Source organism: Lemur catta, chromosome 1 (assembly GCF_020740605.2).
Source record: "Lemur catta isolate mLemCat1 chromosome 1, mLemCat1.pri, whole genome shotgun sequence".
In the NCBI taxonomy this organism is placed as follows: domain Eukaryota; kingdom Metazoa; phylum Chordata; class Mammalia; order Primates; family Lemuridae; genus Lemur; species Lemur catta.
In genome coordinates, this window is record NC_059128.1 from 183,965,425 (window position 1) to 183,990,855 (window position 25,431).

Here is a 25,431-nt window from a genome sequence, read left to right on the forward strand (position 1 = left end):
AGAACTGTCATTCCAGCTGGGAGGTCTTGGGTGGAGGCTAATAGTACAAGACTGAGACATGAAATAGAATGTAGAAACCAAGTTTTTAATGATTTCAAGATTTGTGTAAATCAGAAAGTCTATTCAAGTAATCCCTTGGGTTGGCCCTGCCTCAAATCATGCTGGGACCTCAGCACCCCAGGCCAGAAGGAAAGGGGAAGAACCCAGGGCCAGAAAGAATCTCGCCTACAGCACTCATTGGTGCAGGGCCCGCTGTGAGGAAAGGAGCTCAGGAAAACAGTCCAAGATGCTGAGATTAGCACTTGGGCACTGGCTTGGGCACTTGGAGTTGACAGAGATGTTAACACAGAGTTCAGTTCCTATTACAAAGAGTTGTCCTGCAGGGGTTTGCCATACCTGTCAGTCAGCTGGAAAGACTTTCCAATCAGATAACACACACGAGAGCCTGGAGAGAGGAGGGAAAAGAATCCGGTCAAACTGGCAGTCTTTTACACGCCTGAGTGCTCTCTTTGCAGGGAAACCATTTTGTGCATCTTAATGTTCCTCACACCGATGCCAACATTCTTTTTTCCACTTCCAAAATGTCTTGGAGCTGCCATGTAAACCCAGTCTATAATTCAAAATAATCAGCAAAACTATTTTTAGAAAGAAAACTCACTGCTTCATCTTTTAACCTAAAATGAATAAAAGTAATTAAGAAACTTGTTTTGGAAATAGTACAATGACTCCTCTGTATCTGAATATATCATGCTACCATGAATGAGAAACAAAACTTGCATATAACAACCGCAATTTGTAAGGTTGAATTGTTAGCCTGAGGAGCTGCCAAGGATATATGGAATTAGGAATTTTTTAAAATGCCATAACTAGTATTCTCTAACACTAGATAAATTGTGTTTTATCTATCTACAAAAAAAAAAAAATCAAGACTCAGACTCCCTGGCAGGTTGAATTTTGTTTATTTGTTGTTTTTGTAACTTTTAGAGCTTTTCTCCATTTTTTAATGTCAATGGTATTCCCACCTAAATACAACTATTTTCAGTTCTTTTGTAGTTCCTGACTGGATGCATGCAGCATGCATACAAAGAGTGAAGGAAAGAAAGAACAGACCCAGGAAATGCCTTTCCTCGGAGGCAGGATAATGCCAAGGCTCAGACTTGACTTTGCAGTTTTCCAAACTTGTCTCTGTTTCCATTGGCAACTGTGAAATACAACCAGCAGAGTGTTTCTCATTTAGATTGCTTTGCCAGTAGGTTGCATAATTAGAATGAATGTGCTTAATCTTTCTTAGAGCTAAAACATGGAAAGATTTCATTTGATGAAGAAAAAAAACAGTGGAAAGTATTTAAAGTTGAAGCATTTGTGGATTTCTAACATCAATACATAATGTTCTTTCCTGGTTTGGTTTCAGAAGTTGCACACTGGAACTGCTGCATCTAATGGTAAGGTTTGTAGAAAAATTTGTTGTGGTTGTTTCTTGCAATCAGAGCCAGAATAAAAAAGAATTACATCATAGTATCTCTCATTATAGAGTTAGGGAAAGAAAACAAATCTATCCCATTCAACAAACCTTTTTTGAGGACCTACAATGCCAAGGCATCGGGTTTGGCCTGATGGGGGAGAAATGAACCAAAGTCCTGCCTCTGTGAGTTTGCAATCCATGAAGGAAAATTTTACTGTTAAAAATAATAAATAATGTAACAGTGACCATTTTGCAGTCTTAAGATTGTCAAATAAATACCTTTGTGCTGACAGGATCAGAGAAGACTTCTTGGGAGAAAGTATCAGTTGAGCTGAGTCTTAAAATAAATGAACAAATGAACAGAGGCAAGAAGCACAAAAGCCACACATTTCCTGCCCTAGTCTAAAATTCCACTAAAACAATGGTCAAAGTATCCATTTTGAGAATAGCAAGCAGCTTTTCTGAGTGTTTTAAACTGTATTTATTTGTTGATTTATTATTTACAAGTAAGCTTAAATACCAGAATTGGTACTAACAGAAAATACTCTGAAAATCACCTAAACCAGTACATAGACTCCCATCCTTCAACACAAGTAGAGAGGTAAGTTTTGTTTTCTCTTAAATTTTACAGTTACATAACTATATTTTTCACTGCAGGTAAGGATTAACTCAGGCTCAAAAATGCTAGTTTTAAAAGCTTTGCTTATCCAATTTTCATCTGTTTTTACCATTCCACCACCTCAAATACTTCCTCTTCCACATATGTAAGTGTGTACTTACCTCCTATTAGATACCATTTCTGCCAAGAGGCTGAGAGGTTCCTACTCTCTTTAAACCTGTTCTTCCCAACACATAGTCTTTCCTATACACACACATACATATACACACACACACACACTCATCATGGAAGAAAGAGCAGCGCTCTGCCCCTAGACATCTCCTTATTGTCATGGATCTATCCCCTGAAAGCCCGTAGGAAAATGCATTATCAAGAGGGACTGTGTGTTAACTTCACATACCCTGATAAGCTCAGACTTATAAAATCACCCCTTGATGAGCGACTCCAAATGTGTGTGTGTGTGTGTGTGTGTGTGTGTGTGTGTGTGTGTAGGATCCCCGGGGGTGGGACCAAGGCATCAGGATTTTGACTGCTCCCAGGGAGATTCCAATGCGTTAATACAACCAAGAAAGCTCCAAGAGAATGGGACCATGTCTGTCATTCTGTCCTGTTTGTTCACTGCTCTGTCATATCACTAGCTCCCAACATAGCGCCTGGACATGGTAGGCTCTTTTAAAAATGATTAATTAATAGAAATAATTAATTGACTAGTGTGACAGAAAAAAATCTCAGTAGGGTAGGAACAATCATCTGAAAAGTCTCATAATATAATTCTTCTGACCCAATCATTACGCCGCACTCCACTCCTGCTGCAGCTGAGCTTCACTAAGAAGGACTGCACAATGTTGGAACGGCAGCGGCCTTAGAGATCACTTGGCCATTGGCTTTCAGCTGGTGCTCCTTCTTAAAGAAAATGAAAATATTTTATGCCAAAATATACTTCTTTGACATATTTTCAGATGGCTGTTCAGAGAGCCAACAAAGAGAAGTAGCCCTGCAAAGCTGTCCTTTGTGGGGAGCTTTACATCTGCAGAGAAAATCTGCATTGATGCAGCCAGGCTTTTTCTGAGGGCCTTCCTTTGTCAGATCTAGGAAAGATTAACTGAGAATCTGACAACTTTAAAGATCTGAAAGAAACATTTGCCATCTATTCTCCCTGAGGACTGCTACCTGGTGAGGTTTTATCTACATAACAAGACCACCTTTTCTGTCTAGGCATCCTCTTCTCTCTCCCCCATAATCCGTCTGGCCATCATAACCAGTTTGGGACCATGCTCTGACCCCCACTCTCTCCATAACCTCAAGATCGTATATAAGCCTCTGTACCCCATTGAGGGTTTGAGAGTAATTACTCTGTGGTTCTCCCCTGTGTGTATATTAATAAATTTATATGCCCTTTCTCCAATCAACTGCCTTCGGTCAGTTGATTTTTCAGTGAACCTTCAGAGAGTGAAAGAGTTCTCCCTTGGCCCCTATCCCGTGAAGTTCCTTAGGAGGACCTCAAGGGCAGCTCAAGGGGATGAGGAGAAGGCCAAGCAAATGGGGGTCCAGACTCTATGCCGTCTTTCCAAGAGAAGCTCTGCTTTTATTCCTTCATTCAGCAGCCGCTTGTTGAGTACATTGAGGGCATTTTGCCAGGTTTGTGGTTACACTACGGATACAGGAATGAGAAAAACAATTGCCCTTCTTATAACTTGAAATTGTATGTGTATTATTTGTTGCGTTCTACATAAGATTTCTTTTGAAAAATTGTTTTGCTTTCATAGATAGATAGATAAACACAATAAAGGCCTACTTCCTCATTTTATAGACAGAGAAACTGAGATTGAGTGAATTATGGAATTCACTTAATAAAAGAATTGGCAGAATCAAGACTAAACCCTTCTTCCTCTAACACTAAGCCCAGTGGTCTATCCATTTAACATTCCACATTTTAGAAGTAGTGGTTCCACGAAAGAGCTGAGACTACGTGCAAGAACAGATTCCTAGCCCTACTAACTACCTCATGAAAATGGGAGTCATGTAAAAAGGGAACTGCCAGCAGCTCAGTATTTTTGTCAGCATGACTTTGTTTGTAAGTAACTAAAAAAAAAAAAAAAAAAATTCAAACTGGATTAAACAATACAAAGAATTTATTGACTCACATACCTGAAAATCCAGAAGCAGCTATTGTTTTAGAAGGTTTGGTCCAGTGATTCATACAAAGTGAGCAGAATGTGGTTGGTTGCTGCCTCTTATTCCTCAGCAATGTTTCCTAAGTGGTGGCTCCATTTGCAACAGAAATTCTCCTTGAGGTTTCTAGAAGGTCTCCAGGCTATATGTTTCCAGCAGAAAAGAGAAGTTCTGCTTCCCACAATTGGAATCCCAGAACATAGTCTTATTGATCCTGACTGGCCCACCTCATCTGTACCCATCTGGGCTAAGTTACTGTGAAGGAGCACAGGGGGCTTCACCCCAAAATATGGCTCCCTTGTATAATCATTTTTTTGAATTAAAGGCCCTTAAAGATCAACAGATGCTAACAGAGACTTTTCTCCTATCCACAAAAAGACAAGACAGACCCACCAACGTGAACAATTATTTTTCCTTCTCCCACTTCCTGTCTCTCAGTCCTCTACCTCTCCCAAGGCACAAAATGAAATTGTTCTCTGAAGTTCCCTTAATTGCCTAAAGTCCAGACTCCCCAAGGAAGAAAAATTTTACTGCCAGTCCCTTCCCTGAATTTTCATTAACTGAACTCATATCTCAGGAAGAAAGACTAAAGTCTGTCAACAAACCTAGACAGACTTTGTCTGTTCTGCACACCCAACAGACTTTGTCCCAGGCCATTGTATGTTCTTCAAACCCAGTGAATTCCCCTAAAGATCGTTTACTACCCCCCTAAAATCATCCACACTTTCCTTAAGAAGTTGGGTATATAAGCAGCTGTACCCCATTGGGATATTGGGTAGTCATTCTGTGACTCCCACCTCTCTATGTATATTAATAAATTTGTATGCCTGACCTCCAATTAATCTGCCTTTTGTGAGTTGATTTTTCAGCCAACCATGAGACGGTGAAGGGGAAATTTTTTCCTTGGCCCTTACAGCTGATTGGTCCCCTACAGCTGCTTGGCTTTAGATGACCTGGGGCCATAGCACTCCAAACGTGGCTGGGAAATTTGAAGGAGTTTTAGAAAAGAGGAAGGGAGGAATGGATGGAGGAAAATAACAAATGAGTACACTGTACTTGCTATTCTAAGGTATTATATCTGAATCTAACTAAGCCGCTCAGTCAGCCAATGAGAATTCTAATGAGACATCTAAACTTTTAGAGTTCTTAAACATTTAAATATGAACACCAAAATCCTAATAGTGTTAGGGTTTCAAGATGTCTATGTTTGTTACAATATTATGTATCATTAAAATTATCTATAAAGTAATATTTAAGTGATCAGTGTAAAAAAGTAACAATGCACATTTGACTCTTGAACATCCAAAGGCACTTTTTCTTGGTTAAACAGTAGGTGATAAAAAAAAATTGTGGACTTATTCCTAACCTTGCCTCAAAAGTAAAATAAAATTATCTACTTATTCCTGAATGCTAAATAACCACAAGCAAAATATGCTATTTTTGCTTAAAAGTATAATTGATATAATGACACACTTGGTACGGATGCTCAGTTGTTGCTTCTAATTATAAATATTTATATTTGCACTTATGCTTTTTTGATGTGTTGACATAAAACAATTTGTTTTGATACGACTAACATGGAGCTTACACTGACCACTCCCCCCACTGACAGCATCTGCTATCTCTCCTTATTTCTGAAATTATAACATTTCTGAAATTGTATGAATTGACAGAAATTATCTTATGTGTGTGTACAATGATGAGTCATTTTTAAATTTTTACCTTATTTTATTTCTTAGGCTTAGAAAATTAAGATAAATATTTTCTTAGGCCAACAGTTCAAATTTGAGAAAAAATTAATATCATTAGCTTTCATAATTTTTGTGAAGGTATTTATAATAATATAAATTACAAAGAAGATAACTTATTCTCATTTTCCCCTGCTTCCTATCCAACTTTTTTTTCTCTTAAATTTTTATTGTCACACGATGACTTTAAAAAGTGCCTTTTATAATCTTCATGCCGCATATGTGTGAGTGCCTGGCTAAACCGTAGAGCATAGGAGTGCCCGGGAAGCCTAGCACAACTCACGGAGGAGTGTACCCGGGAATGTTCGTCCGCTATTTGGTTGACTATATGGCTAAGATGTAATGACAGTAACCACTGAAAACACAATGTGCTTTGCGTGTCTCCACACATTTAAATTTTCACAATAACCTTACAAAGTGTTATCTTAATTTTACAGATGAGGATTAGTTGACACAAAAAGGTTACTTTTCTTGGGAAAATTCTATTCTAAATGTCAGTTCCTATTCTCATCTACCTGGTATGATTCTCTCAGATTATAGAAAATCGTTTCACAACCCTGCTCCTCATGAGATTCACAAGATTTTTTTTTAATATTGATTATCCTAAAATATAAAAGACTGACAATAGATAGCAACTGTAGGCGAACCTGTGGAGCAACTGGAATTTCCTTACTTAGCAAGTAGGAATGTAAATTGGTACAACCACTTTGAGAAAAACAATTTCATCTAACAAGTTATTTGGCGTGTTGTAAGTAAACTAATAGATTACCTTCATTGTTTTGATTTTTAGTTATTTGATTTGCAAATAATGTCTGGTTCTGAATGGCTCCTCTGAGCTATCAGACTCACTCTGGCTGGCACCCCAGGAAAATGTGTCTTCCACCCCCTCACCACTGATCCAACTTCTTCCCAATCCTCCCTGGTCTCCTCTTAGAGTTGATTTGCTGTTTACTGCCCTAAGCTCCTCCAGACCTGATGCTTAAAGCCACGATAACCTTCCTTTTCCTTCTTAACTGTTGCTTTTGTGGTCCCTCCAGCTCACTGGCCTCAGTTATTCTGGGTGAATATTTCTCCCTTGTCCCTACCTTGGCACAACCCATCCACGGACAGTGTTTCCCTGGGATCTACCCACCCCATGGTTCCAGATCTCCCTTCTCAGAACTCAGTTGCTGGAAAAACAGCTAAGTCTCACAGCAATTTCCTGGCAATACTTCTTTAATAACAAGGATCATCTGCCAGGCTTTATGTGAGACCTGGATATGCAGCCTATTATTTTGGGTCTAGCACAATCTCTGGCCTACGTAAGCTACTTAAAAATGTGTTTAATTGTATTAAATACCACAGTTTCTCATCAGAATTATATATAAGTCAATTTTTTATGTTTCTTAAAAAACTGGTTTGCTGTTTTTACATGAAAACTCATCCTGGGTGGTATATAGAAATACAAATTATCTGAAGCTGTTTTGTCAGTTAGAATAAGTGTCATGAAAATGTCAAATAGAAAATCAAGCACAGGGTTTTCGTAGGAGCAAATTGAGAGAAGTATAACAATTTTCTGTTTAACAAAAGAAAAGGAAGAAAAAAGACATAAGGTAGTAATGATGTTACCACACTGTTTAGTTCTTAAACTTGTTTCTAGTAGTTGACTCAAAAAGTTTAGGAAAAGAGTAGGAGTATTTATTTTAAGATGTCATTGTGAAGTATTATTTAATAGATAATAACTACCTAGCAAAACAGCTTTTAAAAAAATCTTCAGAAGAACACACAAAAGCCAAGAGCACATTACTGATACAGCGTTCTCCTCAATGGACTCTTCCTGCCACAATCCCTGTGTGCTTTGATGTCCAAAATAAAATTTGTGTATACCACCCACCTTTATATGCACTAGACCCAGGACCTTTTAAAGAGATTTTACTCTTCTGTAGACCACACAAGATTTGTGTCATTTTTCTTCTATTTCTAGAGCAGAGATAAAATAAATTATTTTTTTTCCAGCTGTTACTTTTCCATTTATGTAGATAAGGTAAGCGTAACTCATTTGAGGATTCTCAGCCTCCTAGAAAATAATGGTTGCTCTATGTCACAATGTGTCACATTGTGGAATAAATATACATATTGAAGCAAGTATATTGGTTAATACTTTTTTGGTTGTAAGTGAGAGAATTCAACTTAGCATATGCAAAGAAAAAAATTGGGTGAGTGGTGAAGTGGAAAACTGATTTCCTCATGAGACTCAACAGGTCAGGGATACCCTCCTAACAGGGGGAGGTCATACGTGGAATGACTGTATCTAAGAACTCAACCCTGTCTGTATGGTTCTCTCCATTCCTTGGTTTTGCTTCACTCTGTATATATTGGCTTCATTCTCTCCTGCTATAGATGGCTTTCTTCTTGCAGCAGGAGAAGGAGAGGTATGGCTACAGATAACTCCAGGTATGTATTATTCTAGTCAGTTGAACTCAGAGCAAAGAGAGAACTTCTCTTTCTCCCAGTGCCCACATATAAAATTCTAGGGCAGTATAATGGAATCTAGCAGTTCTTGATAGGCAGATACACAAGAAATGCATGGAGTGGAGGAATATCAGTTCACCAAATGAAGGGCCTCTGCTGTGACTTGAAGATATGGGCAAGAGATAATGGCCAGATAAAAGCAACAGACGTTCTGAGTAGCAGTGTGGCAGATGCTTTTGGCATCCACCCCATCTCCTCTTTACCTGGTTCTAAGTTCACCTGTCACTGTGGTAGATGGTTCCTGACATAGACAGCTTCCCCTCTCAAGTCCTTGGCTCTTCCCTTTCCTCTGCCTGAGGGCTTTCTCTACGTGGTGGGAACTTGCCTCACCACAGACAGTCACTACACAAAGTGTGAGCGAGTTAACCTCCAGGGATGGAGTCAATCTTCACCCAGCAGAGGGTGGGGCATGGTAGGTAAAGTCCCAGCCAGTAGGACAATTCCAGTGGGATTGAACTGCAGTTGCCTACAAAGGTAGCTGGTTTATTAGACACCTTTTACTTGTTCTTCTCCTTTTCCTTTCTCCCTTCTTCACTACCTCACTTAGCTGCTCGGGTTTACATCCCAAATAAACCACCTCCACCCAAGTCCTGTGTCAAGGCCAGCATCAGAGGGAACTAAAAGCAAGAGGATCAGCTTATCTATTCAATTGGTCAAATAATATTTGTCTTAAACACTGAGAATATAACAATAAACAAGATAGGTATAGTCTCTCTGAGAAAGGATAGCAAAGAAATTTAATTTCTAATTATAACTTATGCCATATTATTTTTATGTGTATTCTTGGTACCTTCCTTAAAATAAGGAAAATGGTTCATTACATAGGGTTACCTTACTTGGTATAGATATTGGCTATAAAAGGAATTTATTTTTAAATATTTAATTAATTTTTGTACATACATTTATGTTTTACTTTGTCCTACATTATAAAATTAGAATTTGGGTCCCACTCAAAAATTTTGTCCCCAACTCCAAGAATAAATCAAATTTAGGGGTGCTATAAATAGAGTCAGGCCCAGCCTCTCTCTTATCCCATCTTTCTCATCCAATTTGTTGCCCTTCTGCAGGCTGAACTTTCACTTTAAATTCTAGCACCGATCCTAATCTTCAGCAACAGAAATTTAAATTATTCTTGTCCAGAACTTTGGGATTTAAGATGAGATTACCTCTAACCTCAAGTCTCCCAAATCCTAACAAGGCTTTGGTCTTATTCCTGAGACTTGTGTGCCCACCATGAATCATCTTATAACTGGGCTTCTTCATTATTCCTGGCCAACATCTAATGTATCAGTTGCTTTCAATCACAAGTAACAGAAAACTTAAACTAAATGGCTGGAACAAAAAAGGAATGCATTGGTCCAGGCAACTAAAAAAACCAGAGGTGATGCTGTCATTAAGCATCACATCATCCAAGGTTTACTATGTCCTTAGGATTTTGTCTTCATTTCTCTGCAAATTTTCAGTTCTGCCCATCTCCTTGTGTCAGCTTTTCCTCAGAATGGTTCTCTTCAAGGTACCAAAACTGACAGCAATAGTAGCAATGAGGGAAGAAACCATCTGCATTTCAACCGTCTTAGTAAAATTCCTAACATTCACTTTGATTAATCCAGTGGGTGGTGTCAATCCCATGCTGACCATATGACTGCTTTTTCAAAAGACACTGAAGGTAGGAAGAAAGGGAATGGAGGCTGTGCGGCAAGACAAGTGTCCACTACACCAGCATCAAAATTCCATAACTCTGTATTTTCTGCCTTGATTCTGTTTCTTTAGTCATTTATCATAGTCACCTGCCTTCTTACCCATGCTATTGAGCCCTGGGTCTTGCTTTGTTCTTTCCAACCCCTGCTAGGGACCTGGGTCCTGGGGTCTATTGACTAACTTTCCTGCAGCTAACCGTCTGAGCTTCTGATCATCAAACACCACTCAACTTCCTCTTACTCTGCTCCACAAATCTCCCAGGATGCCTCTTAAAGCCCCAGTGCTTCCTTTTTCTTTTATCCTACTGTTTTGGCTACCCTGACTTCTTGGATCAATACCACTCATGCTCTGTCATCAGGTCTGTTCACAGGCCAAGTGTCAGGTCTGGCTCCAGCCCCCTCTCCACTACTCTGCACTGCTGGGCCAGACCTAAGGAATGTTCAAAATATTTTTCTTAAATCTTCAAAATTATACATTTAGAAAGAGGGGAAAATCTAATAAAAAGATAAATAAAGCTATTCAAAATAATTTACAGATATTATTTTGAAAAACATTGATTTAGATTTTTTTCTGGAAAGAATAATAGGAATTATAAACTGCTTTAAGAAAAATAATTTTACTATTTACTAATGACATTTTAGCAAAGTATTTTCAAATAAATATGTTTAAGGTGATAAAACTAGAATGCCACTGAATAACCTTTCAAATTTCTTCCAAATAGGACAGGATTCAGAATAGGTGGAAATAATTTGCACATGGGTCATCTGTTTATTTAAGTTCATACTTCTAAAGTGTTTGAGAATAGCTTGTTCTTTGTTTATCATCTTAAACATCTCATCTGCAGACTTATTTATAACATTAAGCTGCTCCAAATTTTTTCACCCCAGTTTAAATGGTACAAAAACAAATTTTACTCCATGTCCCATCTGGTTTATTATAAATTATGAATTGGTCAAAGCCAGAATTATAACATTTTATGGTCTCAGGAACTAGCCCTTGGAACCAGAATTATGTGAGTGGCTGAGGTACACTAAGCAGTTTCCCAGTCCTGAAGATTGTGTCTTTCATCAAGGTAAGTAGTCCCTTCTGAAATGTTGCTCTCTTACATCTTTTATTAAAAGAAAGAAGGAAAAAAACAGACTTATAAAAAATGTATTATAGTGATTGGCTCTTTTGAAACAGTGTGATCCTTTCATGTCAGATTCTCCATGTTGCTCACGTTAGTGATGGATAAAGTGCTAATTAACTAATTTAGCCTTTATGATTAAACATTTATTCAGATTTTTAAAAAATCAAATATATTTGTATCAAGAACAAAATACTGCCTTTTTAAAAATAAAGAAAGAAAAAATAGAATTTCATACCTCAAAAAATGAAGATCTTCAAATGCAGCCATACATCTGAAAGATTTTCAAGGGTATTTCTTTCTTTTTTTGAGACAGAGTCTCACTCTGTTGCCTGGACTAGAGTGCCGTGGCATCAGCCTGGCTCATAGCAACCTCAAATTCCTGGGCTCAACCAATCCTCCTGCCTCAGCCTCCCGAGTAGCTGGGACTACAGGCATGCACCACCATGCCCGGCTAATTTTTTCTGTATATTTTTATAATTTTCTATAATTTTATAATTCTGTATATTTTATAATTTCTTTCTATTTTTTCAGTAGAAATAGGGTCTCGATCTTGCTCAGGCCGGTCTCGAACTCCTGACCTTGAGCGATCCTCCGGCCTCAGCCTCCCAGAGTGCTAGGATTACAGGCATGAGCCACCGCGCCCGGCCTCAAGGGTCTTTCTAAAAGATTTAATTATTTCGCTGCTCAGATATGCATATAAAAGTTCTCCATTGTATCCTGACGATAAAAATCTGTGTCTTTTACTAAAGAAAAAGCAATCCTATCTGATGACAAAGACCAGCCACATTATCCAAGACTTAGAAGCAAGTAAGAGAATAAATGCAATGTTAATATCATTTAATGTTGGCCAAATAGACACTCTTATAGGTTTGCAATAATTTTTCCTGTCAGATTATGTGGTTATTTTCTAAGGAAATAAAATATTTTATTGTTTGGCAAACAAGCTTTTTCTGCTCCCCCAAACATTTTCACTCCTAAGTGGAAATATTAATGCATTTACTATATTTTGTAGCATGAAACTGAACAGGGTACGGAATTACCATGTGTTTCTTTAAATTGCAACATATGTTTTAACTGCTCTCAAAGATGGTTAAAAGCAAATATTGAAAAACAAATGTAAGACTGACCTTAGGATTTTCACTACTTAGCAATACAGCATTACCTCGTGCCCAAAGTCTTGTCGTATATGTGCTCTGTTAACCAGGTGCCCTACTGCTGTGCTCTCATAATACCTTGGACACATCTCTGTCACTGTGTTTATCACACTGTGTTAAGGAGGGGAGGGAAAGAATGTCACAGAGCACTGATGTGGCCTCAGGGGCTCACTCCAAGGGGAATTTTTATAGGACAGAACTTCTCCCAGTCCCAGGGTTACTTCTGCATAAACCTCGACTGCTCCAGAAAGGTATCCTGTGGTAATTAAAAGACCATGGGTCCTGGGGGAAAAAAATCCACCATATATCCAGCACAAAGTGCCAGCTCTGAATTCTTCACAGGCATACCTTTCTGAGCCTCAGTTTCATCATTTGTGAGGCAGGTATAATAATGCCCACTGTGTAAGAGAAATGATTTGTAAAGTGCCTAGCATGTCATAGGTATTCAATCAATTCCATCAGCTGAAGGTACTATCTCCCTTGAACATTTACGCAACAAATCTTTGCATAATTCTATGTCTTTGTCACTATTTGTGCATATTTTATCTATCCTATTAGATCAAATATTCTTTAAGGGCAGGGAATGTCTTAGCTGTTTTTCTTCTTAGCTAGCTTAGCCTTGGTACATTATCCAGCACATTCGAGTAGAAGAATAAATATTTGTTAAAGAAGTAACTCAACTGTACTCAATAAAGTGATCTGGTTCTCATTTGTAGATTATTACTTTTTTGAAAATGATTAGTTCTTCTTCAGAGGACAAGCAAAATTAATCTTTTTCCCAACTTCCTCTCCCAAAATGTACCAAATGCCTTCTGTGTAGCAAGTACTGATGGAAATACTAATAATTGAAAAATGAATACAACTTTCTCTGCCCTCAAAGAGTTGAATATGAACTTGTTGATGTTGTTATTTAATTTCAGATGTATACTTCTATGTAGCTAATCCCACATGTTCTTCATATGCTGAAAAAATAAACATCTTTAAATTTGGCTCCTTCTCTGTTACATGTTGCCTTCAGATCCACACCCATGATGCAAGTGGAAACTATTCATGTGTATTTGATTATATAAAAATGGCTTGTGTATTTCCTTCCATTAATTACAGTGACTTTAAAATTTATAAACTATTTCCTTCTCTACCCCATTTGCCATATTCTCACAATATTAGTTACACATCCTTGATTTAACATAACTGGAGCACAGAAATATTTAAGATATATAAATAGATTTTAACCACATTAATATTCTGGGTTTTATGTATAAAACTTATTTCTCAAAATTTAATAAAAGAAGGTTTGTTTATATGAAAAATTTAAAGAACTCATTTTAAGTAAAGAATGACAAAGTTAAATCTTTCAATCAAACTGAAAGAAACATGTCAGTCTATTACAGCCGATTTCACTCTCCAAGGTCTACACCATGTTTTATTTGACTCTTCTAATGGATTCACCACAATTCTGCCAGTCCTGTGTAATTGAAGGTGCTAGGCGACATAAAGAACCCCACTCACTCTGGACACTTTCAACCAAATGAGCCCCACTTTGCCCACCCAAATGTAGAGTCTGCTCTAAGCTAGGAACACATATCCAGTCTCCCTTTTTCCGCCTTTCTTTTATCAGGACACCCCTTTATCATTTGTGATGAACAGAACAATCCAAACATCTGGTGCTGGACATCACTGGCATCCCCGAGATCTCAGTGAAACACAAAAGATCCCACCTAGAAATACCTACCTGTAGAGCTGGAAGAAGCCTTGGAAATCAAGAAGTCCAGGGCCTTCATTTTGCAAATGAGGAAAAAGCTCTGGCAAAATGAATACTGAAATAAATTGAGCAGCTTGACCAAGTGTACATACTGGTTAGTGAAGGAGCCTACATGGATGACTAAGTAATCTGTTTTAGGAGAAGGGCCTAGTGATCTCTAGAAGCCAGCTACACAGTCATGCCTTCTATGCATGGGGAATTGGTTCCAAGTCCCTCCTACGGATACCAAAGCCCACAGATGCTCAAGTCCTTTATATAAGATCGTGTAGTATTTGCATATAACCTATGTACAATCTCAAAGCATATCTTGGGGTCTTGGACCCACCCCTCCTCAAGTGTTCTCATGCAAGCTCACCCCAAGCAGACCTGCTTTTCCAGATAGTGTGCAAAGATTCATACTCTTCCTTTTCCACCATCAGAACACCTACATTTTCTAGTTGTTTCAGCCAATTTGGTTAAACCAATCCACCCTTCACTGTATGGTGATTTAACCCTTGCAGGAGGGATTGCTTGTTAAAAGAGAAATTTTGTTAGCCCTGCTACATGACTCTAATGATGCACCAGGACAGGATCAGTGTGGGTTTACCGCAGCTTAGAGCTCCTGTAAAATGAATTTTAGTCAGTGGATGGTTCAGTATTTTTATGTAACAGCCACTCAGATGAGTCATTCTAGATGGATGGGGGTACTGTCAGGCTTTTCATGAAACTGAATTTGCCTAGTAAATCCACTATTTTTACACAGATTTTACAGGAGTTTTACTTGGAGTAGCTTTAAGGACAATGACAAAAATCGGGTCAGGTTGCCCCTTGACACACCAACAGATTATAGTACTTTTCAAAACTGATGGTATTTGGTCTAAGGAGCCAGTCCAAAATTGTATCTCACTTGCTTACAAATTTCTTCTCTCCCAAGTCTGGACACAGTTGTCTTAACCTTTTCCTGAAGTAAAAAACAATCAGTGTAAGCCGTGAGTACTGCCCTAAAAACACTCCACATACTTCTACCTCTAAAAGCGGTTTCAACAGAAGTAGAAAACAGGGCCAGTTCATACAAAGCTGGCTCAACCATGTTCCATTTTAAGAATGATTAGAAAAACAGAAATTTAATTATTGTAACGTACATGAATTCTGCACACTTTCGAAAGAGAGAGTGAAAAGCATTGCTTAATGTATCAGACTAGAGATCTGATATTAGCCTGTGATCCTGCCTGATTCCATGCTGATATATGGCCCATACTAGCACCAAGTAAATGAGGGAAGATATTTTGGGGGAGAGGCCCAGTCTACACTTTAGAGTAGGAAATATACACCTCAAAATAGCCAAACTGTCAGTCCCTGTCACCAGGCCCCAGATGACTGGAGGAAATTACAAATTCCTTGAAGCCTATGCTGAATCTTATTTGTATTATTTTTTCCTTCTGCCTCCCATTGAGATCCCAGCCCATAGCAGGTGCTTAATAAATGTTCCCTAAATGAAAAAATAAAACAGTTCTCAACTTAGTTTCTTATCAATTCTTCCAAAAACATATAGCAGGCAAGCTATTCCTCTACTAATCTATATTATCTCAATTGGCCCAGTTATTATAAAACATTATCCTTTCCATTTATATATGTTCCATTTGTCCTTTATTAATTATATATTTTTTATAATTTTACATAATTATTTTTCACCAACACAGAAAGGAATTTTAAAAAAAGAAAAAATGAAAATTATGATAATCATAGAAAGAAAATGCTTACATGTACATTTTAGGAAAAATATGCCACTTATAATGTCATATTTAAGCTTTTTCATGTGTCATAGTTTCTGAAGACTTATGTACATTTTCCATATTTTATTATTAAAATAAAATAAAGAAAAATAAGTATTAAAAAGTGTTATGTATTTTAAATATATATAGTTAATAAGCCAGCAATCTGAAATAGTCATTAAGCTCTCCCTGTAGCTCCATTGCCCAGAGGCACTCTGGATAATCTTGCAGGACAGCTTGCTCACCATAGTTTGTACGCCTGATCTAATGAACGTGCAGCAGTAGTGCACCAGGCTGGCCTTGGGTCCAGATCCTGAGTTTGCACTCACAGCTTCTCGGCAGAAGACAAGGGCTGGCACATGCCTGGCCTTACGACAACACATGCCCCCCACCTCCCACCCAGCTGTCACCTTGGCTTCTGTTCCCTCTTTAATTCTGAAGTCCTTTTTGAAGTCTTTCTTACCTTATCTCTTAATGCTTCATTACACTAGGACTAGATTGGGTGTCTCCTTCCAGTGATTTAACTGGCTGGCATCCAGAATCACAGCAGTCAAGGCTTCCTACTTGTTTTCCTAAGGTAGCAAGTCTCTTGACTATCTTTATCTCCTTCCTCATGGCCACAATGATGCCCTGACCATCATCCTCCCATACATCTAGAACAACTAGCTTTTCTCCAAAATTCCCTGACCTTCCAATTATTGCAAAGCTTAATAATGGTTAGAAGCATTAACTCTAGAGTCAAAGCCTGTTAACTTCAAATCCTGGCTCTACCATTTAGCCACCATATGACCTTGGGCAAATTAGCCTCCTAGGCCTTTGTTCCTCAGTTGGAACATGAGGATAATGATAAAAAATAATATCTATGTTAAAGGGTTGTTATGAGGGTTAAATGAGATAATATATGTAAAGCACTTGAAACAACAGTGCAAAAAATAAGCTCTTAATAAACCTATCTATTACTGTTACCAATCCCTTCCTCCCTCTTTTAGAATACATATGTGAAAATTACAAATTCACAAGATTTACAAGGGAAGAAACTTGAAAATCAACTGGTCCAAGGTTAAAAATAATCGAATGTCTGCAGGGCCAAGACAGGCAATATGATTGATATGATTGAAAAGAACTCACAGGCAGGAAATGGGAGGTAGGACTGCGGTGGCCTGGCTAGACATCACCCTGCTTGCTACTCAGGGTGAAGCACACTGCTGTAATGTGAGCTCAGGAGCCTGGTATTACCAGATTTTCCAGTTTTTCAAGAGAAGCCAGAAATGCAGATTTGTGTGTAATTCCAATGTATAAATGTTGACAGTTAATTCAAACTCTTATAAAATGCTTTATGGGTTTTAAAAAAATAAAGCATGGCAGCTTCTACTTTAGAGCCTTTAATCTAATTGTATCTCATTTGCAAACTGAGAAAACAGGATTAAGAATAAAAATGCCACATGCCCAAGGGTGCACACAACTATGTAAGGGCAAAACTCTGATAAAACTCACGTCTCCCAAGCCTGACTCCAGGGACCTTTTACATACCTCCCTCTGGTGCTTTCCCCCTTGACATCTGCTTCTAATCTGTTCCTAAATGCTGTTATTCTGTACTTTCTGGTTCATTCTCATGACCACCATGCTAACTGGACCACTGTTGCCTCATAATCTCCTCACTAGGGTTTCTCTCACTCCGATCCACCTTGCTGTGTTTGCTAAGATCAGACTGACCTTTTTTTTTTTTTTTTTGAGATAGGGTTTCACTCTGTCTCCAGGGTTAGGCAATAGAGTGCTGCAACCTCGAACTCCTGGGTTCAAGCAATCCTCTGGCCTCAGCCTCCCGAGTAGGTGGGACTACAGATGCATACCACCATACCCAGCTAATTTTTCTATTTTTTGTAGAGACAGGGCCTTGATTTTGCTCAGGCTGTTCTCAAACTCCTGGCCCCAAACAATCCTCCCAGCTTGGCCTTCCAAAGTGCTAGGATTACAGGCATGAGCCACCACACCCAGCCTAGACCGACCTTCTTAACCTTAGCACTCACACCCTTTCAAAGATTCTTTACCATCCCCTGCATCAGAGCCAAGTACAACTGGTTTGTGGTTCAATAGCCTTGCTCCAAAACAACCTGTGTCACATTACCTTGGCCTCCCCTAAAGTAAGATGGAAATAATGGGAAAGTATAATAATAGCATTTACCTCAGAGTGCTGTTACGGGAAGTAAACGAATTAATACCTCTAAAGGGCTTCACATATTGCAAACATGCTAGTTACTTATGAATATACCTGTGTTATCTCTCCTACTAGACTCTCAGTGTCTTTAGAACAGAATCTATGTCTAATATGCTCTTCCCACCCAAATATTTAGTACATATTATCTACTCATTAGATACTTGCTGATGAGAAGAGTGAACGACTACATGAGTAAACGAAGAATCTGTATAAGAGTGTACTAAAGATCTCTTGGGCTGCAGAGACAGAAGCAGGCAGTGACTGGGGGGAGTTTGGCTCCTGTCTCATAATGGCAACTTTCGAAGTTTCACGTGAGTGATGAATTGGGGGTGCAACAGCCAGAGCCAGGCTCACTGCTTGAATAATTGTTCTGAGTGGAGTCCCCTTACTTTTAAAAGGATGCTTTTAAAAAGTTACTCTGTTGCCTAAGACTACAGCCTAACAGGGACCAGGGAGGCGAGAGAACACAGGCACGGTCTCATGACAGGGACCGAACCAAGCCACTGGTTATTTCTACGGCTGGACCTCTGTATCCTCAAAAGCACCGCAGAGTAGGATTCCCAAATTTCCATTATAAAGCCTAGCTGTGGACTGTGGGCACAGGGGCCATGTGGAGACAACTGCAAAACCCTAAAGAAGGAAAGAAAAATAGAAAACAAATAAATAAATAAATAACCAAAATAAAACTACCCAGTCAAATTGAGCCTGGAAATACAAATTCCAAAATACATGAAGAAATCCAATGCTAAGAAACACAGACAATAAAATCAAGAATCAGACCATGAATTCACTAAGACAAAACTATATGGAACAGCCTGAAAGTGTGTTTCAGATTTTCATAGAAAATAAAGGAATAACATCCTGAACAAGAAATGCTAAAGTAAAAAAAAAAAAAAAAAGAGCATAAATGAAACAAGAGCAGGGTGATAAGAAAAAAACAAGTTAGATGTATTATAAATAAAAATGTAGTCACTAAAATAAAAACTCAATAGATTGCTGACTCTTTACAGTGGTTAAGTAAAAGAGAGAATTAGTGAATAAAAAAATTGCACTTAAAACATTCACCCAGAACGCAGCAGAAAGAAAAATTATAGGGACTGATAGGACAGCAACTCTTAAAGTCATACTAGCTATATTTCTAGAACTACAGAGAAACAAGAGAACCCAGATTGCAAATGCTCTCTGACTGTTGAGAGCAAACAAACATATATCCACACCAACATATTCTTGTTAAAGTACATCAAAGATGAGAAAAATTTTAAGAAAAACAGAGAGAAAAGACAGATTACCTGCAAAATAATGATAATTAGATTCATCACTAACAACAAAAGTTAAAAAACAATGCAATTATATCTCAAGTGTTTACAGAAAATCTAGAATTATATGCAATAGCCAAACCATTTTACTTCCATTTCCAAGATTGGAAAAAAATACCTTTCAGACTCACAAAATTTGTGTGCTACCCATAGATCTTCTCTAAAATGATTTTTAAGTTATATCCATATCTATTAGTTTTCTATTATTGTATGACAAATTATCACGCACTGAGCAGTTTAAAACAACACAGTTTATTATCTCACAGTTTCTCTGGGTCAGGAGTTCAGGCGTGGCTTAGCTGGGGTTTCTGTGTTCAGGGTTTCTCACAAGGCTGCAGTCAAGATGATGGCCAAGGTGGATATCATCTGAAGCCTCAACTGGGAGATGATCTACTTCCTACCTCACACAGTTGTTGGCACAATTCAGTTTCTCTGGGTTTTTGGACTGAGAGTCTCAGTCCTTTGCTGGCTGCCAGCCAGAGGTCATCCTCAGTCCCTCATCACATGGATGTCTCCATAGGGTAGCTCACAACATAACAGCTTCCTTCTTCAGAACCAGCAAGAGAAAGAGAGTCTGCTAGTTACCAGGAAGTTACCATCTCTTGCAATCTACTCATGGAAATGACCCATAATTTTTGGCATGTTTTATTGGTTAGAAGCAAGTTGTACAGCCAGCCCACACTCAAGGCAAGGGAATTATGCAAGGGCATAATGATTGTAGGTCAGCTTAAAGTCAGCCCACCATATTTAGCAAGAGAAACACCCAGAGAAAACGTGGATTGCAAGAAAAATGTTCTTATGTTATGCCCCTGATATTTGATGCCATAAATGGTTTTACTCAGTGACTGATTTATAAGCCTATTTGTACTTACTAAGCTACTTTTTATTTTTCTGTTAATTATTTGAAAAATCACATTACTAGCGCACCCCAACTTGGATGAGCAAAGCATAAAGGACTTAGGTGTGATGACTAACTCTCTTATCAGGGTTGGTTTTTGAAAGAGAAATGTTCTGGTTCTTTGGCTCCTTGTTTGGAAAAATCACAAGCAGGGCTGGAGCTACAGAGTGAACACAGACAAGATGCAGTTCCACACAAATAGCTGTCACTGTAGAAAAGAAAGGCGAGGCCAGGTGCGGTGGCTCACACCTGTAATCCTAGCACTCTGGGAGGATCACTCGAGGTCGGGAGTTTGAGACCAGCCTGAGCAAGAGCGAAACTCCGTCTCTACTAAAAATACAAAGAAATGATCTGGACAGCTAAAATATATACGTATAAAATTAGCCGGGCATGGTGGCACATGCCTGTAGTCCCAGCTACTTGGGAGGCTGGGGCAGAAGGATTGCTTAAGCCCAGGAGTTTGAGGTTGCTGTGAGCTAGGCTGACTCCACGGCACTCTAGTCCGGGCAATAGAGTGAGACTCTGTCTCAAAAAACAAAAGAAAGGAGAAAGAAGGAAGCTTATACAATTGTGAAAATATGTTCCAGAAAGGGGAATAGGTCAGTCTCCATGAGTGGAGAAAGAGGTTAAGGACTCCCAGGTGGTTTCCTATATTGGCCTGGTCCAGGGGAGGGCTTACAGGGGGTGTAGGATGTTACCGGATGATTAATATACATGATTGTCAGGTGTTTTGCATTTTTCTGCAGTCCCTTCCCCCAATTGTGTCCCCCACCCCCTGCCACTAAGAACTGTCCTGCTGGCCTGTATCTGATACCTGCAGATTTGATGCCTGCCTAGCACTCCTTCCATACTGCTTACATACTCAGCACTTTAGTTCGTTTAAAAGAGAAACAAGGCGAATGTGTGGTTCAGGTTATGAGAAGGTATTGAATTGAAACAAGCTTGGTGCTTTTGAGGAAAAGTGTATATAACATATGCAAGAGAATCAGAGCATACGGGCACCTGTTTCTGGAGGCAGGTAGAGAAGGAATGGAAGATTTACTTCCTGTCTGGCATCACTAAAACAGCAGAAAGGGAGGCAATTTTTCCATTGGTATTCCGGCTGAAGTAGGGAAGGTATTGCCAAAAGAATTTTCTGCTTCTAGGCCATTCCTTTCCTGATCCTTCACCTACGGGAACAGAATTACTTGGAGCTTTTTTGGTCTGTGCCTATTGGCAGTTCTGCTTTGGAGGCAATAACGTGTCTCGAATATGTGAGAGGAAATAAGGAAACCCAGAGAACTCACCACCATGTCATTCCTCAAGTACCAAGGTCCCTAGAAGTGTTTCTTCTTTCTGCCTTTCTGAATCTTTCCATCCTTGTTCATTGTGTTATCTCCAAGGTTTTTCAGTTGTAAGAGAGAGAACCTGGAAAAGATGGAGCCACCTCATCTTGGCTGGAACGTGATTCGTATTTTTAAATGATAATTGTAACAAATTTTAGAAAAACATTTTTGAGACAAACACATTTGAGTATGGACTGAGGATTAGATGATATTGAGAAATTACTTTTAATTTGATTTGATATGATAATGTTATCATGGCTACATAAGAAAATATCCTTATTTTTTATTCTTTAGAGATGTTTTCTGAAATATTTGAGGTAAAATTATATAGTGTCAGGAATTTTCTGTAAACTATGTCTGCAAAAATAGAAAACATAAAAAGAAGAAAGATAAAGACAAAAAGAAAGAAAAGGAACGAAAAAGGAAAGGAAGAAATAAGAAAGGGGGACAGATTAAGCAAGTGTGGCAAGATGCTGGCAATTATTAAATCTGGTTGATGAGTATATGGGAGTCATTATGTTATTTTTTCCATTTTGGGATGTGGCCAAAATTTTTTGTAATAAAGAGTTTATTTTAAAAAAATCACTCTGGCTACACTGTGAAGAAAATATTAAAAGGGGAAATTTAAGAATTGGGGACCTAAGAATCTAAGAATCTGCCACGTTTCCAAGGAGTTTCATTCCATGAGTGGGGCAGGGAAAATACAAAAGAATAAATTTTCATAAAAATGCTCAAAAAATGATAGAAACATGTCAAAAGGACAAAGATCTCAATTTGCAGGGGTTCCCACTGGCCAAACTGGGGAAACTTGGAACATCAAAATAATGATATTAACAAATTATAGCTCATTGAATAAAATAGAAACCATAAAACCAAAGAGATGTAAGTAAATGAATAAATTAAAAGTTTGGTGAAGATCATGATACTATATAGTCTTATAGTCTTAAAGAACTCCCAAGAAACACTTATACAATTACGAAGTGAAAAAGAGTAACTTTACAGTGGAAAAACTGACAGGCACCACCTTAATGAAGTAATGAAAGTGAAAATTATTAATAATAGGACAAACTGAAATCATGTGTCACCTGATAGTATATAATGAGAAGAACACAGCATCACTTCTGTGATATTTCCACCAATGTATCACCTAAATCTAACAAGGAAGCTTCAGACAAACCCAAATTGAGGAACATTCTACAAAATAACTGGCTAGTATCTTCAAAGCAGCAAGGTCATAAAAATGGAAAAGACAAACAAAACAAAACAAAACAAAAAAACTGCTCCAAAATGAAAGAGACTCAAGAAATAACCAAATGCAGCACATTATCTTGAATATGAGCCTTTTACTATAAAGAACATTACTGGGACAATTGGCAAAAGTGGAATGAGGTCTAAGGTTTAGGTGATAGTAATGCATCAGTGTTAGGAAACACACATTAAAGTATTCAGGGGAGACAGGGCACTACACCTGCAAATTTCTTTTAAATAGTCCAAGGGGAAAAAAATTTCTTTGTACCTGCAACTTTTTTATAAGCTTGTGATTGTTTTAAAAAGTTTTTAAATTTTCTGTATGTGAGGAACAATTTGAGATAACAATACAGTGCAAGATGCCAAGGCCTAGAAGACACAAGACGTATATACAAAGAATTTACAACCCAGCAAAGGGTTGAGACATGAACACACATATGCCTGGTAAATCAAATCATGCCAAGAGTCAAATTTGACTGAAAATTCCTAACAGAGTTCTTGCCATAACATGTTATCACATGTTTAAGGAAAGTTAATACACCTTAAAAAATAATTGCCCCAACTTGATCCAACTTATTTGCAATACTGGATCTTTGAAGAATTCTTTATGCTTAAATCTGATCACCTTGTAACTGACTTAGATGGAATTGAAGAAAGATATCAGTTTTACCCATGGCCCAACAAAGTAAATTTATAAAGGAATTTATCAGTGAAGAAAAATGGAGCTCCAGAGAACAAAAATAAAGAACACTTTGTTTCACGCTCATTATACCTGGTTCCAGAGCAGCATTTATTTTCTGGAGTAGCAATCATCCCCCACAGAAAACTAATTTGTAAGACAGAAGAGGCACCCAGAGTACATTGGTTACCGTGTTTTTCAAGACACCTAATAAAGCAACAGGATGAAATGATCACTAGAGGGCACAGCTGGGTTGCTCTGAGCATATATATGCAAGGACATTTTTTGAACTTTATATCTAAAAGGAATGTATACCATCACTTCACCTGTGAAACACAGTAGATAAATGAGTTCATTTCCAAGAAGGTGCAATGCCTTGCCTGATACAGGTGATTTAGTTGCAGGAGAAAAAACACTGTCAGCAAATTAAGACATTCTCATTTCTAGATTACAATGTCATTTGCATTTTCTTATGGTTTTCAGGACAAATCTATTGTGTTGTAGCATTTAAAAATAGGACAATATGTCTACCCACAGTTAAGTTCTATTTCATTATTAAGAAGCCTCTTTGCTTTGCATAACTGCTAGCCAGCACTGGAGACATCATTTCCTTGCTGGCAACTTTCCATTTATTTTAATCTTTGGCTCTTTAATGGGAATTAAACTCGAAGAATTTTTTTTAAAAACAACATCCTTGGTAACTTAGAGTGATCACTTCTATGCCACTCTTACTGATGAATAGTGAGGTTTTGAAATCTTAGTATCCAATATTCTCTAGAATTTTCTCTTTTCAATTAGATCTCCTCTTCTGTCAATCAAGCTATGATGAACAAGAGTTTTCTCCCTGGCTACTACGATGCTTAGCAGCCTGTGGTATGTGGTATATAGACAGTGGACTTGAGGCAGGTCCATTATCTGTGCTCTGTATCCTGCCTCCACCTGCCCAACCTCTCTCTACTTGCAACTTTCCTATACGTTTGTGATTGTTTTAAAAAGTTTTAAACTTTCTGTATGTGAGGAATAATTTGAGATAACAAATTCTCTGCAAAATCTCTACCCCATATATACACCCTTCCCTACACCCATTTCTGGTCTTTCTCAAAAATGACCTGACCAAAAACACTAGTTAAGCATCTGAGCAACGCAAGGAGGATAGAAACAAATGAAAAATCACATACGCATAAGAACCTCACAATCTAGTTGGAAAGACAAAGCGTAAAACTAGGGAAAATGTTACTAACACATGGCTATTTAATTAACAACAAGCTCTGAAGACCTGAATTAGAATATAAGTTTGCCACCTATTGTGTGCATTTGGGCACTCTTAATTTCTCTGAAATTGAGATTTCTCATCTGTAATATGGGAAAAGTAATACCTATCATAGAGTTAATATGAGGATTTTATTTTCTGGGATAATATATAGCAAATATTTATTAATAGCTATAATGAACAATTACATCATCATCATGTGTCAAGATATATATGTTCAAAATTTTTTATTGGAAAATTTCATCATTGTGGCTACATATCAGGTACTTAGCAAAGTGTAAAGATAGTAATAAAGATAAATCACACCGTCATTGCTCTCAATGGGCTTACCATATAATATTAATACTAACATTGGTATTATAAATATATAAAAACATAAATAAATAAAAATACATATAGAGGAGGCCACCTTCCAATTTTGACCATTAGGGGTATATGATAAAGTTAGAGACCATTGATAGGCATGTTAATAAC

General features: G+C 38.0%; 1 long non-coding RNA gene across 1 annotated transcript; it reads right to left on the reverse strand.

The window, feature by feature from the left end:
* Positions 1 to 1,778: 1,778 nt before the first annotated feature.
* On the reverse strand, positions 1,779 to 16,514 carry LOC123630195. Its single transcript, XR_006732615.1, has 3 exons — positions 16,470 to 16,514; positions 14,226 to 14,295; positions 1,779 to 1,799 (listed from the first exon to the last, which is right to left on the reverse strand). It is a non-coding gene; the product is annotated as an uncharacterized LOC123630195 (long non-coding RNA).
* Between the last annotated feature and the right edge of the window lie 8,917 nt (positions 16,515 to 25,431).